The following is a 12,517-nucleotide window of genomic DNA, read 5'->3' on the forward strand; positions in this document are numbered from 1 at the left end:
GAATATACAGGTCCAATGAGACATGGAGCAAAGAACCGAAACCCTAAACCTAACTCACTGCCATTTAGTCAGTGCTGATTCAAATCCCTATGACTCGGTTTCAATGCACAACATAACACAACACAGCACAGTCCTGCTCCGCTCTTTCAGTGGTTCCTAAACCCGAGTCACCGCTGCAGCCACGACCCTCCTGGAGCTGCCCCTCTGAGTTTCTGAGACTGTAACTCTTTACAGGAGCAGCTGGTGGGTTTCCACTGCCAACCATGCAGTTAGAAGCGCAACGGGCAACCGCTATGTCACCCAGGGCTCCTGTGGAAAACAGGAAACGGCCACACATTCATGACTGGTGGCAGATCACGACATCACAATTGCAGATGGAACTACAGAAGCAGGGACAGGGCGCCATGATAGTATGTTAGAAGGGCTTACAAGATTGGCCTAGGGCCTTCCAATCAACTCCGTCAGGGCGAGACGGACGGAGAGGGCATAGCTCACCACTATGTGAACCCCTGTTCTGTCCCCAAGGAAACTCTGGTTACTTAGAGGTTTCCTGTGGAGCTGCTTACCACCAGGTTGGCAGTTCAAAACCACCAGTCGTTCTTCAGGAGAGAAACAGGGCTTTCTACTCCAGAGCGAGTTTCAGTCTTGGAAACTCACAGGGGCAGTTCTCCTCTGTCCGCGGGAGTCACTCAGCATCAGCATCAACTCTGCGACGGTGAGTTTGTTCCTCTCTCCAGCATACTGACCTCCGTCAAGGTCAGTGACCTCCACACCCAGGAAAGCCCCTAAGAGAGACCACCCCTCCCTGGGCCGGCTGAAGAGGGGGAGAGCTATTCTACTCTCCGAAGCACTCTGCCTGTTTACCCAAAACACCAAACCCAACAGCCGCTGTGCATGGGGATTCATAGCGACTCCACATCCTTGGTTAATGATCAGAAAGAACTCAGTGGAGGCTTAATCCGGGGAGGGGGGCGATCTGCAAATGGGTTTGGGGTTGTCACTACCACCCAGAACCCTTTGCAAACCAGGGGGCTCAGAGTTTAAGGTCTGATGCACTTCAAACCACGGGCCTTTCCATTAGCAGCCCAGTGACAATCTACCACTGCTCGGTACACACACCCCCTCCACTGAGCCCAGGCAGCCTGAGTGACCCACCCACAGCACCACGCAGACTGCCCCAAACTGCCGAGTGCTTCTCCTTCAGAGCAACTGGCCCACTCTCCGTGTGGACCTGGTGGTTAGCAGCCCCACCCATGACCTGTCTTGCCACTGATACCTAAAAGTAATTCCTTTTAGAAGCATGACCACCAGACTAGTCCCCAAGAGCTGGAGATTAAAGATGTCCCAGGTGTCCCACTCTTCCAAGTTGCTATTCTGCTCCATTCTTCCCGGCCGCCGCCCCCCCCCCCTCCCCACTCCTCCCTTGGGTCTATTTCCTCATGTTCCTGGGTTCTGCGATTCGCTGCAACCCCTTCAGAAACTCACAGGACTTGGGAGATGACGTGTCACGTGGTGGTGGGTGCTGTTCAGTCCCAGATCTGAAAGTCAGGTGGAGGTGAGCCACTCGACGCCAGCCTTGGGAACCCCGTGCAGCAGTGAGCTCTGCTCTATAGAAGTTTAAGGAAAGGGCCTGGACTGTCTCCTTTTAACTCTCCGCGTCTCCCATCCCAGCATCCCTTGCCTCTCAGAGCTTGGCTTTCTGCATCTGTGAAGGGAGGAGAGTGCGAGGGTCGGGCAGGAAGTGTCGTCAGGAAGTAGTTCCTTTACATGCACAACAAACAAAACAGCTCACTGACATCAGCTGGATGCTGACATACAGGGACCCTACAGGGCAGGCCAGAACCGCCCCTCCGAGTTTCTGAGACTGGAACGGCTCACAGGACTAGTGTCCCATCTTTCTCCCAGAGTGGTTGGTGGGCTTGTGTTTCTTTTGATTGGAGGCTCTGCAACTCTTATCACCATCCATCCATCCATCCATCCATTGTCTCCAGCACGTTTGTACATTTGTTGCCACCATCATTCTCAAAACATTGGCTTTCTACTTGAGCCTTTGGTATCAGCTACTCATTTCCCCCGCTCCCTGCCTCCCTTCCTCACTCATGGACCCTTGATCATTTATAAATTCTTTATTTTGATGTCTTACACTGATGGATGTGTCCCTTTACCCGATTTTCTGTTGTCTGCTCTCCAGGAAGGGGATTATAGGTAGATCATTTTGATTGGTTCACCCTTTCTGCCCCTACCTTCCCTTTTTCCTCCTGGTGTAGCTACTCTCAATATTGTTCCCACGGGGTTTATCTGTCCTGAATTCCCTGTGTTTCCAGCTCTTATCTGTACCCATGTACAAGCTCTGTTCTAGCCAGATTTGAAAGGTAGAGTTGGGATCATGATAGTGGGGGGGGGGAACATTAAAGAACTAGAGGAAAGTTGTATGTTTCATCGGTGCTACATTGCACCCTGACTGGCTTGTCTCCTCCACAAGACCATTCTGTAAGGGGATGTCAGTTGCCTACAGATGAACTTTGGTCTTTGATACCTGATACCTGATCCCATTGACACCTATGATCACACAGGCTGGTGTGCTTCTTCCACGTGGGCATTGTTGCTTCAGCTAGATAGCTGCTTACTTGTCTTCAAGCCTTGAAGACCCCAGACACTATATCTTATGATAGCTGGGCACCATCAGCTTTCTTCACCACATCAACTTATGTACCCGCTTTGTCTTCAGCAATCATATCGGGAAAGTGAGCATCATGGGATGTGGCTGGTGGTTTTGAATGCCAAACACGGCATGCCAATCACAGCCCAGTTTGTATCCCCTACACCACCAGGGCTTCAGTCTTCACACTGTATCCAGGTCTTCATAGACAGTAGCTAGAGCAGCAGTTCTCAACCTGTGGATCACGACCCCTTTGGGGGTCAAACAGTAGCAAAATTACAGTGATGAAGTAGCAACAAAAATAATTTTAAGGTTGGGGGGTCACCACCACATGAGGAACTGTATTAAAGGGTCCCGGCATTAGGGAGTTTGAGAACCACTGAGCTAGAGGAATGTGCACCTGCTCAGCATTCTCAAACTGTGGAAATCAGAATGGATTTTATCCGAATTCCCCACAAGTTCTCCCTGTGCACTCCAAGGCAGCATAAGAGAGGGTGACGTGTCTAGGACAGAATAAAAGAAAAACTCACTGCCATTGAATTCATTCCAACTCTGAGTCACCCTAGAGGACAGAGTAGACCTGCCCCTGTGGTTTCTGAGACTCAACACGTTGAGGAGGGATCCCGAGTTTACGCTGGTTTCACGTGCCAGCTCTTACGGACAGATCACGAGATAACTCGTGATTTCAACACGCTGTCTTCAGATGCCACCTGCTTGGATATATTTTAGCTACTTCGTCTATTTGGGTGTTCACATCAGTAGTGAATGTATCAAACTCGATTGAAATAATTGTAACTGTTTAAGATAAGGTCTCCACAACTAATCAAACCAAAGAGCCAGGAGATAATGTTTGCACAGTGTTCCAGGGCTATTTGCACGCTGTCTTTGTTTCTCAATGTAGTTTTGTAGTATAGTTGTAGAGTATAGTAACAGTAGCACAGTGTATAACAAAGGAACATATCAACAAAGGAACACTGGGGAGCAAAAAACGTAGTTTTTGTTTGACATACTGTATTTATTTTCACTGTTTTTCAAAGTAATATGGATATGTTGATTATTTTTACAAGAAGTTTATAATTTCATGAAGATTATACTTCATAAAATTAGTAATGTTCCACACACATTGCAAAATATTATTTCATAATGTGAGACAATGTTTATATTAAAAAATTGTACTTATAAATAAATATGATAAAAAGTTGATGAGATGTAAACCCATTTATAGTTGAATGCAAAAAAACCTAACAGCTGGAAAAACACATGGCCACTTGGATAAGTTGGTAAAAAGTATCTGGTCTTTAATGTGCTAATTGGAAGAACAGGTCCTCCCTTTCTCAGCTCACCTGGTGGCTTTGAACTGCTGATGTTGTGGTTAGCAACTCAGTGCAATACCCACTATGCCACTGGGTACCTTAGGGCAAAACACAAAGCTAAAGTCAATGAAAATGTATAGAGACGCATGCACGAAGTCTTCAACAAGACAGAAGTGCCTCATTGGGATGAAGGAGGCCATCAGCAAGAGGGCACACCAGTGTTCAAGGAGCCACAGAAACCCCGCCACTTACACAGAACTTTTAGAACAAAGACGTCTCACGAAGTTAGGATTGGTAGCAGATCCACTGGTGACCTTAGCAGGTGGCACTATAGAAGCAGGAGCGGGGCCGTGATTGAGAGTCTCACACTATTTACAGATGGAAAAGCTTCCAAGATTGGTTCAGGGGCCTTGAACCTGGGCAGTCAAGAGTTTAGCTAAGGATCTTGGGAACCATACCACAATTAAGAGCAAGGGCACACCCAGGTGAGCCCAGCCCTGGGCTGGCAAGGCGGAGCAGTAGCAAACCCACTTTCAAACACACTGGGTCTAGGGCTTGGCACCATCAGACTGGACTGGAAAACAGCCAAAAATCAGTCCTTTAATTAACTACAAGCTTTTCTTTTTTGTTGTGTTGTGTTTTATTTGTCGTTGGTTTTTTTGTTGTTTTTGTTTTCTTTTGTTGATTTGTTTTGCTCTGTCTTGTTTTTGTGCATGTTATTATCTCTGCAGGTCTGTCTAAATAAGATAGGCTGATGAACAATCTGGAGGAGAAAACCACAGGACCAAAGGTTGGTGGGGGTCATGGGAGAGGGGGAGGTGAGGGGAAAGGAAGTGGTGTTAACAAACCCAGGGACAAGGGAACAACAAATGATCCAAAGAGGTGGTGAGGAGGCTATAGGAGGCCTGGTAGGGCGTGACCAAGGGTAATGTAGAGGAATTACTGAAACCCAAATGAAGACTGAGCATGATAATGGGACAAGAGGAATCAAAGGAAATAGAGGAAAGAGCTAGGAGGCAAAGGGCATTTATAGAGGTCTTAATAAAGGCATGTACATATGTAAATATATTTATATATAATGATGGGGAAATAGATTTATGAGCATATATTTATAAGTTTAGTATAAAGGTAGCAGATGGACATTGGGCCTCCATTCAAGTACTCCCTCAATGCAAAACCATTTTGTTCTATTAAACTGGCATTCCATGATGCTCACCTTTCAGACACAATCGTTGAAAACAAAGTGGGTGCATAAGCAAATGTGAAGAAAGCTGATGGAGCCCAGCTATCCAAAGATAATAGTGTCTGGGGTCCTAAAGGCTTCAAGATAAACAAGCGGCTATCTAGCTCAGAAGCAACAAAGCCCACATGGAAGAAGCACACCAGCCTGTGCGATCATGAGGTGTCGAAGAGATCAGGTATCAGGCATCAAAGAACAAAAAAATCATACCACTGTAAATGAGGGGGAGTGTGGAGTGGGGACCCAAAGCCCATCTGTAGGCAACTGACATCCCCTTATGGAAAGGTTGTGGGGAGGAGATGAGCCAGTCAGGGTGCAGTGTAGCAACAATGAAGCATACAACTTTCCTCTAGTTCCTAAATGCTTCCTCCCCCCCCACACACACACACTATCGTGATCCCAATTCTACCTTACAAATCTGGCTAGATCAGAGGATGTACACTGGTACAGATAGGAACTGGAAACACAGGGAATCCAGGGCTGATGATCCCTTCAGGACCAGTGGTGAGAGTGGCAATACCAGGAGCATAGAGGGAGGGTGGAGGAAGGGTGGGGTAGAAAGGGGGAACTGATTACAGGGATCTACATATAACCTCCTCCCTGGGGGATGACGGACAACAGAAAAGTGGGTGAAGGAAGACGTCGGACAGGGCAGGATATGACAAAATAATAATTTATAAATTATCAAGGGTTCATGAGGGAGGGGGGTAGGGAGGGAGGGGGGGAATGAGGAGCTGAGGCCAGGGGCTTACATGGAGAGCAAATGTTCTGAGAATGATGAGGGTAACGAATGTACAAATGTGCTTGAAACAATTGATTTATGTATGGATTGTGATAAGAATTGTATGCGCCCCCAATAAAATGATTTAAACACACACACACACACACACACACACGGCCTAAAGGCCAGGCTCTGTTGGTCAAAGGTCAGTTAGAAAGTACCTCCTGGATTTAGGGCTGCCACTGTAAGCCTGGCACAGGCAAGGATGGCAAGACTTCCTCTATGCTGGATGGAGGGGCAGCAAAAATGAGGAGACCCTGGACGAGAAGGACTGACACCGGGCCGCCACAACGTGCTCGGCAGAGGAACAGAGGCTGGAGGGCGTAGGACCGGCCTTGCCGTGTGTCCTGCTGTGTGCAGGCGCGCTCTGGGTTGGAGCTGTCTATGTGCACTTCACAAACAAGCAAAACAATCATAACAGCGGTTGGCTGATCAAACCCCCCAGATACAGACAGCCAGCACCCACCCCGGCTGAGATGGGAAGTGGAGAGGCCAGACTGGAGGGAGGCAGACCCCCTAGAAGGGACTCCACCCCCTCACACACACCCTGGCCAGGGAGTCAAGCTGTGCTGGGGAGTCTGGGGAGTCTGGGGAGGGACTGGGGAAAGGCACTATCTAGAACTGCTACCTTTGAGCTGGGAGCCAGTGAGGACCAGCTAGCTCCCGAGGCCGGGCAGGGAGCTGATAAAGTTGTTAGTGAAAAGATGACATCAGCGCCCAGAAGAAAGCTGTGGTTCGTCACTTTGTAGCGATGGTGCAGCCTCGGGAGGAGCTTTGTTTTCTGTGGGCTTCCTGCTGCCCTTGCGTGTATCTGTTACTCGCTCTGAGGCCAGTTATCTGCAGACTGGCCGAGACTGACGTCTGGAGACCAGAGAGGAGGCCATTGTTGGATCGCCCATGTGAAGTCTGCGTTAGCGCGCATTCTGAGCACCTGGTCTGCGGAAGGCTACCATGGACAGCAATCAAGTTCCATCTAGTGGATTCCAACCCACTGGACCTGGTCCTGTGCCAGCCTGACTACTGTCCTTATGTTTGAGCCCGTTGTTGCAGCCAGTGTGTCCGTCCATCTTGTTGGGGACTGCCCCCTGTTTTACGGAGCATGATGTCCTTCTCCAGGCACTGATATCTCCAGACAATGTGTCCAAAGACATGGGACGAAGTTTCAGTATTCTTGCCTCGAAGCAGCATCCCCAGACAGCTCTGCTGGTCCTTTGGGCAGTCCGTGATAGTTCACTATTCTTGGCCAGCACCATACTTCAAATGCATCAGGTCCTCTTTGCCCTGCCTTATTCGGTGCCCAACTTTTGCCTGAATATCACTGATGGTGAATATTAAAGCAATAAAAAACATTAAGGCCTGTGTGTGTGTGTGTGTGTGTGTATAAAGGATGCATGTAGCTTAAGAGAACATTACAGTTCTGTTACACTGTTGATGAACACAGCTATTGAAAATTGTAACTAGTTTACAAACTAGTTGCCCACTTATGTTTCAGTACAATGGACCTGTTAGGTAGCTAGCACAAGGACTGGGGTGTCCACTACGCATGCTCAGAGGTGCGAGCTTCCGGCCAGGAAGGGGTGGTACACCTAGGTGGGCATTACACCTGAGTATTCAGACCAAGTGCCACATTGATCTACATGCCACTGCAAAAGGTCAGTACCTCAAACGAGGGTGATGGCAATGTCACGGGCAGATTTTTCAGAAATGTGTCGGGATGTACCATTCTCTCTTGTTTTTTTTTTTTTTGTTTTTTTGTACCATTCTCTTTTCGTGGTATTTGGTAAAAGTGTAAGGTTGCCTGGTGAGAAGGTCATTCACAGACCAAGACATTGTTCCCGACACAATGGTATTTCCATTGATACAAAACCTTGGACGTCAACTCTGCACATTTAAGTCCCCCACCCCCACCCCATGTAACTAAAAGTTTTTTAGCTGTCATTTCTGTGTCATTGTGTCTCCAAAACAAGCTTTTGGCAGCTCTGCTGTATTTGTCTTGAAGATGTGAATCGATTCTCTTTCTTGTCTGTCATTGCAAGAATGTGGGGCTGGTGAGAGCAAATTTAATTATTAGAATCAACTGGATCCTAGTAACCTTGGTATGTCTGGAACGAATAACAGGAATCTTTTTTATCTGACCCCATCAAAGTGCAGCTTACGCTATTTTCAGGAATGAAGACAGATTTCTTCAGATGGGCATCAGTTGTTGAGTTTACACAAGTGACACATTCAAAGGCAAATGGATAGCTTTCAGATCTAAGCCTCTAAAGAGTTCGAGATGAGCTTTTATTCTAGTATAACTTTAAAAAAAGCAAACCAAACCAGATGACTCCAACACTCGATTGTATTATTTATTTTCTGCTGTTTGTTAAACTTCAGACTGGAATCCTACCACGATCTCTTAAGTATCTTCATAAGGACATGGACCCGTTAGATTCCCTGCATATTTTCCGATCACTGCGTAGCCGGTTTCCTCTCGTGGAACTTTCCCACTAAGAAACCGTTTATGGCATCTCCTTCCTCCCTTTGTAGATGCTGAGGATGGGGCAGCGCTAAAAGGGCCCAAAGCCCATCACATTTGCCTCATATTCTCCTTTCCCAACTGACCTTGGAAGCTCTCAGCCCTTCTCCTTCTTTCTCTAGGGTTGGAAAAGCAGTTTTGTTAGACTTCTTAACTCGTTTATCTGAGAATCTCCTTGCTGCTTGTCTGGGTCAAGTTGAAGGCCACTGCTTGGGAGTCAGGAACGACATCCTACAAGCAGTCTGCAGTCGTCTTGGGGGTGAACGATTCATGTAGTTCCACGCACAGTCTTCTCTCCGTGAAACTAGTACACACCGTTAGTCAGCGGAGGAAGGGGTCTCTGGAAAAATGAGCTCCTTGGGGCTAGGTCTGTGTCCCCTCCCACCTCAAATTGGAAATATAAGTAGGAAGCTTATTCATCATGTTTCTGTGATTGGATTTTCACTTCCACTAAGTGCAGTCGCTTTCTTGAGGAACCCCTCATGTGTATGGCCTTTGAATCAGGAGGTGTACCTGGAATGGCATGCAGAGGATACCGTGGGAGCTGAGGGACCGCGGTCAGGTCAACTCACTCCAGATAGGCTTGCCTTCAGCACCCCTGCTGGACAGTCAGCAATATAGCGGTCAATGAAAATTCAGGGAAGTACCTCAGGGGAACTGCATTTTCTAGGGCGGGCTTTTCTGGGGACACTAGGTGCAGTAACTTGGGTCAGACTAGCACTATTCACACCAGCCATGGGAGGAGGCAGTTCTCATCCTCACCCGCAGACGAACAGGGAAACCAAATGAGGTCCCCCCAGATGGCGGAATGCTCCTCAGTCCTAAAGAGAGGGAGGTCCTGGTATCTTCTTTGCAGCCAGCCTGCGCTGAGCATTGAGCATCTCCCGGGGCCAACTGGTAGACATCTAGACACACTGGGTGGGGCGTGGGGCGAGCAGGGCAGTGGGGGTAAGAGAAAGCCCTGCCACAAGAAGTAGAAGTGTGAGCTGGGACACCCAGCTCTCCGTAGGAAGGTTGGGCCCTGCCACATGTACACATCATGATACATAGAGACAAGAGCAAAATTGCCGGTGAGATTTCGTCTGGCTTGGATCCACAATCCATGCTCAAGGGAGCAGCAGCCAAGAGATCCAAGGACACACTCACTGCCTTGGCTAAGTCTGCTGAACAAGCTCAAAGAGCCAAACTCACTGCCATGGGATTCAATGCCAGCCCATAGCAGTCCTGGAGGACAGGGTAGACCCAACTCCCTGCGTTTCTGAGCTTGTGACTCTTTATGGGAGTAGAAGACCCCATCTCTTCCCCACTGAGGGCTGGTGGTTGCCAACTGCCGGCCTGGCAGATCACTACCCAACTAGAAACCGCTCTGCTGCCGTAAACCTGCTACACGAGTGTAATTCCGGAGCAAGCTCACACCACGCCACTTTCTTAAAATGAAAGAGTAAGCCTTTGATTACAGCTAGCTGGGCCAAGAGGAGGCTACTGCCTGGAAAAACACTCCCACCGCTGGTCAAGGGCAGCGGACAGGCTTGATACCATAGTTAAACCAGAGGGCCGTATTGGGAAGGCACTTTGGGTACTTACGTTCTGTGCTTATCTGGCAGGCAGGACATAGGGAGGGGTCATAAGGGGACACCTTAGGGTGAATCAGTGTGTGTGGAGATTCACTCCATTCCTTGCTTATCTGGCAGCCAGGCTATTGGTGGGGGTGGGGGACATTGACAGGGTTGTGGATAAGACAGGTCAATGGGTGGGGCTAGGAAGAACAATGTTGAGGTCAGACAAGATGGCAATTTTACGAAAAGTCAGTTCTTCAAGCTAAGCTGGCTTACCACACCAGACCCCTTCAAAGCATTGGAAAGCAAAGGTGTTTGAGGACTGAGTTGCACCTGACTCATGCCATGGTCTTTTTGACCGCCCCACATGCATGTGAAAGTTGAATGAGGATGGGTGGCATTGAATAAACAGGCTGAAGAAGAATCAATGCCTTTGACTTATTCTGTTGGTAAAGAGCCCTGGGGTGAAACAAGATCCTGTCCTATGTCAAAAGGAGGGTTTCAGACAGTCGTCCAACAAGAGAGTTCATCTACAATTATATCTAAAAAAGAGATACATTCTCTTACGCACTACACAAATATGTACATCTAAAACGTGATATTCTAATGCTCTGACCAGCCTTTTCAGTTGAGAAACTTTCTTTGTAGAAATGTATAATTCTCTAGGTTAACTTCCTAGGAATGTTTTTGTGGTGAATTCAGGGATGACTAAGCGACTAGAGAAAATACATAAATCCTTGTACTCTAGATCAAAACGATCATAACTGTATTAGGAGATAAGGAGATAATTGATTGGGGTGGGGGGGTGCCTCTCACTAGAGGTGGCGTGCCAAGCCCTATGGTCACAAGTGGAAGCAGGCCATGTATATTTCCTTCCCGGACTCAGTTTCCCCCACTCTACGAAAATGGGTACAAGGGCCAAGCCTGACTGTGTCATCTCTGCTGAAGGCAAACACTCCCCCCACACACTCTAAAGACTGAGGGCACTTTGAAAACAAGCTTGCTTGTCACCTGGGGCCAAAGTTTGAAGAAACTACAGCGGAAGGCAGAGAAACTCAGACCTTCTGCACCTTTACAGATGGTACTTTGGCCCAACAGCAGGGAGTGGCTGGAAGGGAGCATGGGAACCAGAAAGCTGGAAGATGGACCACCCCACCCCAGAACGAAATGCTAAGGGCATGCAACAGAGCAGCAAGGGGACCAAGCAATGAAGAACCAAAAATAGACTCTGGGGCCAGGGCATGGCACCCCATCAGACTCGATCGGAAAACACTCCCAGTAGATCAACAAACAGATTTGAAACTACGTATAGACTTTTATTTATTTTTTGGTCATTGGTTTTTATTGTGGTTGTTGTTTTGTTTTGTTGCTTTGATTTGCTCTGTCTTGTTTTTGTGCTTATTATTGTTTTTGTGCTTATAAGTAGGCAGGATAAACAACCCAGAGGAGAAAACAAGGGAACTGAAGATTCTGGGGGGCCACGGGAGAGGAGGAGGCAGAGGACAGGAAGGGGGGTGTCAACTAACCCAGGGACAATAGCAACAAAGGAACTAAAATCAATGGGGAGGAGGGTGTAGGAGGCCTGGTGGAGCCTGAGCAAAGGCAACATAACCAAGAGGAATGACTGAAACCGTAAGGAAGGCCAAACATGATAGTGGGACAAGAGGAAAGTAAAAGGAAAGAGAGGAAAGAGCTAGGAGGCAAAGGACATTTATAGAGCTCTAAATACAGGCATGTAAATATATAAATATATTTTTATATAACGATAGGGAAATAGTTCTGTGTACATATATTTATAGGTTAAGTATTAAGGTAGCAGACAGACATTGGGCCTCTACTCAAGGACTCCCTCAATGCAAGAACACTTTGTTCTAATAACCTGGCATTCCATTATGCTCATCTTCCCGACACGATTGCTGAAGACAAAATGGGTGCATAAGCAAATGTGGTGAAGAAAGCTGATGGTGCCAGGCTATCAAAAGATATAGTATCTGGGGTCTTAAAGGCTTGAAGATAAACAAGTGGACATCTAGCTGAGAAGCAACAAGTCCACATGGAGGAAGCACACCAGCCTGTGTGAAAATGAGGTGTTGATGGGATCCGTAATCATGCATCAAAGACCTAGAACAAAAATCATATTAATGTGAATGATGGGGAGGGCAGAGTGGAGACCCTAAGCCCATCTGTAGACAATTGGACATCCCCGAGCCAGTCATGGTGCAGTATAGCACCAATGAAGCATACAACTTTCCCCTAGTTCTTTAATGCTCCCCCCCTGCATCCCCACTATCATGACCCCGATTCTACCTTACAAATCTGGCTAGGCCAGAGCATGTACACTGGTACAGATAGGAGCTGGAAGCACAGGGAATCCAGGACAGATGAACCCAACCCCTCTGGACCAATAATGAGAGTAGTGACACCAGGAGGGTGGAGGGAAGGTGGGGGGA

The sequence above is a fragment of the Tenrec ecaudatus genome, chromosome 9, assembly GCF_050624435.1.
Source record: "Tenrec ecaudatus isolate mTenEca1 chromosome 9, mTenEca1.hap1, whole genome shotgun sequence".
Lineage (NCBI taxonomy): Eukaryota > Metazoa > Chordata > Mammalia > Afrosoricida > Tenrecidae > Tenrec > Tenrec ecaudatus.